The sequence below is a fragment of the Myotis davidii genome, unplaced genomic scaffold (assembly GCF_000327345.1).
Source record: "Myotis davidii unplaced genomic scaffold, ASM32734v1 scaffold96, whole genome shotgun sequence".
Classification (NCBI taxonomy): Eukaryota; Metazoa; Chordata; class Mammalia; order Chiroptera; family Vespertilionidae; genus Myotis; species Myotis davidii.
The window spans coordinates 6108457-6115091 of NW_006289416.1; positions in this window are offsets into that span (position 1 = coordinate 6108457).

Consider the following 6635-nt stretch of genomic DNA (forward strand, 5'->3'; position numbering starts at 1 on the left):
GCAGTCTGTCCCAGCACCATATTTCCAGGGTTTTGCCTGATTCTTTTTTCTTCAGTCCTTTGCACCATGGTTCTTACACAGCTGGTCAACTCCAGGGTTTTTAGCATCGTTCCATTTTCCCCTGTCATTCAAAAAATACACTAACAAAAATAGCCAAATCATAAAGACTATTTTTGCTTCAACTTATTTGTACCAAAAGGACCCTCCATTTTTTTTATCTGTTTAATAAGATACATTTGAAGGCCAAAGACCAACAAAAATTCCCAGACAAGATGTACATGTTCTGTAGGTAAGAACTAACTTCCATAAGAAAGTTTTCATACATTTTTACATATCGAGGACTGTTCAGCATCTCCAGTCAGAACAAGCCAACGTGCTAAGGCCATTGTCCTGCGCCTCAGTCAGAAGCCGTTCTTGGAGATGTGGTTCTTCAGAATTGCCACAAACCAGCAATAGTCATCATCCATTCATTTGTTGAGGACCTACTAAGATCCAGGGACTGTTCTAAGCTCTGGGGATAAAGTTTTAAACAAACATACCAAACAGCTGCTCTTGCAAAATCTGCAATCCAGTTGCAGGGGAAATATACAAATAAATATGTGATATGTTAGATGATAACAGAGATATTGGGAGGGAACCGTATTAGGGAATAAGGGATTGCCAGGTAAGGTGCTGAAGGATGGGTATTATTATTTTGTATAGCATGTGCTATAAAATGTGATGTTCGCACAGAGGCGAGAAGGAAATAAGAATGAGCCATGTGGATATATGAGGAAGAAACATACCAGATGGGTGTGTTTCAAACAAGTGTCAAGACCCTGAGGCAAAGTATGCTTGGCCTGTCCAGGGAAGAATGAGGAGGCCAGTGCAGCCAGAGCAGAGTGGGTGAAGGGCTGCTGTGAAAGCAGAAGGGTCAGAGAAGTGGCCTTGCGGGGGATGACATAGGGCCTTAGAGATCATTATAGAATGATTGGCTTTTACTCTGATTGAAATAGGAGACCAATGAAGGATTTTTAGCAGGGAAGTCACATGATCAATTTGCATTGTTAAAGGACCATTCTGGTTTCTGTGAAGAATAGGTGTGGTGGCACTGGGGTAGAAGTGAGGAGGCCAGTTAGGAAGCTGAGCGAGAGCTGGTGATGGCCCAGAAGGATGGAGGCCATGGGCCCTGATAAATGGTAGGATTCTACTAATATTCTGAACATAGAGTTGAGAGGGTCAGAGGATGGATTGAATGTGCAGTATAAGAGAAAATGAGGAGTCACAAATGACTCCAACGATTTTTACCTGAACAACTAAAAGGCGCTAGTTATCATTTAACAAGACAAGGAGGATTGCAGACTTGGAGATGGAGAAAATCAAAAGCTCAGTTTAGGACATGTGAAGTATGAGATAGTCATTAAACAAATGAAGTTGTCAAGTAGGCAAGTGAACATAGGCAAGTGAAAGTAGGCAGGTGAACATAGTCCTCTCTCTTCTCTACACAATTCTGAAATTATGCACAAATGTGAGTTTACCGTGGCTTCATTTAATAACACCAGTCCTCTAACAAATTCCAGTGACCCACAGTATATGAACTGTGAGCTACTGCAGACAGCACAACTTCATTGCTTCCTCAGCCCACAAATGATAGATGCATTTTATGGTCAGTGACCAATCACATCACTTCTTTCAGAGCCTGCCTGTGGTTGGCTAATCTCTCATTCCATTCCCACAGACAGCAAAATGCATCACTCACTGTGTTACCCCCTCGTATCCCAGTGATAAACCTGCTGACATTCCACCAGAATGGGTACTCAAAAAAAACCAGAAATTGACCAATAAAGATGAAAGTGTAACAAAATAAAAACTGGTAATGCTGAACGTGAAATTTGAATCAAACAAAAAAGGAGTTATAGAAGGGATAGCTTACCTTTACATGTGCAGCCACATGTGAAGGCAAAGGAGGGAAGTGGTTGCAAGAGAAAAACAAAGACGTCCCAGGGGAGGTGCTACTGGCAAAGGACTTCACATTAGAGAAACTCCTGGGCATATTTCACAACAATGAAAGCACAAAGGCTAAAATGTTAGAAACTAACCCAAACTTAGAAAAGACTATGACCATTCGCCAAGGCATGGAAAAGATGCTCCTCCACACCATGTTATCCAACAAGAAGGCAAGCTCAGCTCAAGCTACTTTTGATAAGTATTTTACAAAGTCCGAAAACACTAATTCTCCATGTTCCTAATGTTTTAAACTAGTGTAAACGATATGAATATTCGTTTTTAAGTGTTAGCTCTTATTTTTTTCATTTTACCATACAGTTATAACCGACAGGAAGAGTTTTTAATTTTGGACAAAATTTTGAAGTTCCAGAACAATCATATTTTTCACATTGACCATCACAAACACTTCGCATAGTTTCAGCGCACACGCTCATATTTATGGTGCCACACTAGGGTGCAAAGTGAGAGCTGCCTGTATGTGGATTTGCAGTTCAGGAGACGAGGTCCAGGTTGGAGATAATTTGTGGGTTATTCCTGGATAGACAATATGGAAACACATGCAGATAAAGAAAAGGACTAAGGACTGAGCTTTCGGGAACTCCAATGGCTGGAGGAAAGGGAGAAAGAATCAACAGAGAAGGCTGAGAGGGAGTGGCTACTGAGCTGTAAGGAGACCTGAGAGGTGTCCCAAAGCCCACTCAAGGGGTTTTAAAGAAAGAGCAACCAACTACGCTGCTGGTTAGACAAGTGAGACAATGGTTAGAAACTGACCATTGTATTTGGCAATAAGAAAGTTGCTGGTGCCTTGACAAGAGCTGTTCAGGACAGTGATCCCATGAGAGCCTGATTAGAGCGAGTTCAAGAAAGGACAGGGGGAGGGGAAAGGGAACAATGGCTACAGGCAACCTCTCGGGAGATTTTCTGTAGGGCAGGGCGGGAATAGGATGTTTCCCCAGGGAACTGTCTCTTTAAGACTGACACTATCCCAGAACCTTTGTATGCTGACTAACATAATCAACCAGAGAGCTGATGCCTGGAGAAGGGACAGTTATTAAAACAATGGCCTCACTCAAGACCTACTGAATCAGAAACTGCCGGGAGCCCAGCAATCCATGCTTTACCCAGCCCCCTGAGGATTCTGAGGCTCCCTGGGGTTTAGCACCAGTGGACCAGATGCTCTTTAAGTATCATCTGGCTCTCACATCTGTGAATCTGTGATTCAATAACCCATTCCTCCTAATATCTACTTATCACGTTTTCATGATACTAAAATAAAAAGTTTATGAGACACAAGCTGTTTTCTCATTTTTGTCAATCATCCAAAGCCTCCACAAACAATAATGGCACTTATGTATCTTAAAATCAGGTTCATAAGCATTCCCAACGTGCATTTCATGGTAGAGTATTTAACTTCGCTGTGAAGGCATATGTAAAGCTCATATTTTTTCCTGTCATTTTGTTTAATATATATATATCCTTTTTAATGAAAAAAAAATCCTTGGGAATTAAAAACTACCTCTCTTAGTCCTTAGGCATTGTTTAGTGTTGCTTCAAGTGCATTATTCCCCAGGAGCAGAGCAGACAAGGAAAGACAGGTGACATGAATCCGTCCTACACTGTTGTTCTTTGTGAACTTGGGTCTCTCCAGCCACACACTTGGAGGAAATTCCATACAAACAGAGGAAGCCAGACTCTTTCTGGGAGAGCTTAGTAGCTGACTTACTACAGTCGACATTGATGCCTGCTAAAGATAAAACCTGGGAAAGGAGCTCAGCTCCTATTCTCCATTGTTGCGGCCTGGGCCCAGTGTGTATGTCTGAGCTGAGCACACGTTTCCCTGGGTGGGGGGCGCGGCAGCGAGCAGCTGTCTGTGCAGGATTGCTGATGTTTACAGTAGCGAGCGAGGGCTGCTCGATGCCAAAGCATGTTGTTTCTTATTTTAAAGATGAGAACAATTCCTTCTCTCCCCAGCCCATTGTTATTTGGTTTACTAGACCATCAGGAGCAGGAAGCAGTAAATTACTGAGGAAAAAAGTATAAATCTCACTAGGGTGTGCTCCTTGTCTTTGGATGAAATTCAGCATAGCAATCAGATGTGACGATACGTCAAAGGGGTCCTCTCTGCTTCATGGTAAGTTGGTTTGGGGAAGTGAACTGGAAATCATTAGACACTCCCCCGTGTTGGTATCTGCACCTTTCTAGAAGCTCTAAGCCCTGCCTCCTTTGACGGCTCCAGAAAGCCAGCTGGTCATCAGGTAGTAAGGCCTCACTGGCCAAAGAGATCACTCACAGCCAGCAAGCCCTCTCTCCGCGGTTTCCCAAAGCCTTTCCCTATTCAATTCCATTAGTTAGCACTGCATTCTCCCATCACTGTCTGGGAAGGGGTGAATAAGAATTTCTTCAATCACAAAAGAAAAGCAAAACCAAAAAAAGGGAGATTTACCTTAAAGTACAAACTGTTTTCAAAACACATCTATAGAAAGCCAGTATTAAAGAGAGGCCAGCAGATGCATAAAGAAGTTACCTGTAATATAAATAAATCACCTACTTCCTCATTCTATTTAACAACCCTTTCCTGAACATGTCAGTTCCTGCCTGGCTCCGTCACCTCCCTCTAATGCAGCAGTTCTCATGCCTGGCTGTACCCTGGGGTCACCTAGAGAGCATCAGAAGTGACTGGCCTTGGTCCTACCTCCAAGGATTGTAAAAGCTCTCCTCGGGCAATTCTAAAATGCACCCAAAGTGAAGACACTGTTCTGCTGCCCCCCTTTTCTCCTCAGCTCCCCATATGCCCTTCAAGATCAGCCCCTCAGTTGGCCCCCTCCCTAGCAGAGGCTGAGATAATAAAGTCAGATCTAGTAGTTTTTAGGACACTGATTCCCAAATTATCTGATTTAAGAATCACTGAGGCACTCACCAGATTAATTCAGACTCACCTCTCTGTTGCAATGATAATTACTAACTATATTGAAACTGATAAAATTCATTATCTGAATTATTATAAACTAGAGGCCCGGTGCACGAATTCATGCACCAGTGGGGTCCCTCAGCCTGGCCTCTAGGATCAGGCCAAAACCAGCTCTTTAACATCCCGCAAGGGGATGGATTGCAAGAGGGCGCAGGCCAGGCCAAGGGACCCCACCGGTGCACAATCAGGGCCAGGGAGGGATAGGGGAGGTTGGCCAGCCAGGGAGGGACCCACAGGAAGGCTCCAGGGAGTGTCTGACCCATCTTGCTCAGTCCTGATCGGCCAGACCCCAGCAGCAAGCTAACCTACCAGTCGGAACATCTGCCCCCTGGTGGTCAGTGCACATCATAGTGACTGGTTGACCGGTCAACTGTCTGCCTCCTAGTGGTCCGTGCATGTCATAGCAAGCAGTTGAGCAGCCTTAGCATATCATTAGCATATTACACTTCAATTGGTTGAATGGTCAACCGGATGACTTGGGCACTTAACATATTAGGCTTTTATTATATAGGATGGGCCAATTACTTTAAAACATTTCCTTGAATGAGTGTTTCTGGCCTCTTAGATTCTGTTTCTGGTAATATGTAAGATGAGCCTCAGAGAACCTCAGCATCCATTCAAGAATTGAATGCTGTACTCATTCCAATAGTTAATAGATAATAATCTATTTAAAAGCATAAGAAACACTGATGAGAAGTTCAGGGTTGGAAAGAACTTCACAGTAATGGTTGTTTCAGTGCTTCTCTATTTAGTGGGGACTTTACTTGAAGCCGGCTCTTGTACAGGGCACATACATGAGTTCCTCAGAGGGCCCTGCAACGCCTCCCAACTGTGCTTTTCCCAGACACCTCCCCTCTTCCACCTCACACATTGGTTCATCCCACAACTTCCAGAAATCAGTGCCCTTGCCAACGGGTGGTCTTTATGACAAGATGTCTTAATTCAGCTATTTCTCACGATGTCCATTATCCAGTTTGCAGAATACATGGTAAACACACTCACTAAAATTACATTTCTAAAATACTAGAAATGAACTACTAAAAACAAAATTTTTAAAACCAATACCACTTAGAATACCTTCCAAAAAATTAAATACTCAGGTGTAAATTTAGTAAGAATGTGCAAGCTTTATGTGCTGAAAACTACAAAATGCTAATGAAATAAGACCTAAATAAATGGAGACACATACATGTTCACAAATGAGAAGACTCAATGTGCTTAAAGTGACCATTCTCCCCAAATTGATCTATAGATCTAACACAATTCCAAAAGAAATCTCAGAGGAATGTTTTGTAGATAAATACAAGCTAGTCCCTAATTCATATGGAAAGGCAAAAGAATTAAAATAGCCAAAATAATTTTGAGAAAGAACAAAGTTGAAGAAGTCACACTACTGATTTTTAAATTACATGTTTTAATAAACATGGTAATTAAGACAGTGTATTATCAGAGAAGGAAGCAACCATAATCAATGGAATAAATCGGTTTTGGAAAAATATAGAAAAAATATTTTTTTCAACAAATGGTGGTTGAACACAATTCATATGCAGAAAATTAATCCCAAACTAAATCTTATACTTTATACAAAAATTAAAACAAAATGGATCATAGACTTAAATGTAAAACAGAAAACTATAAAACATTTAGGAGAAATCTTGGAGACCTCAGGTTAGGCAGAGTC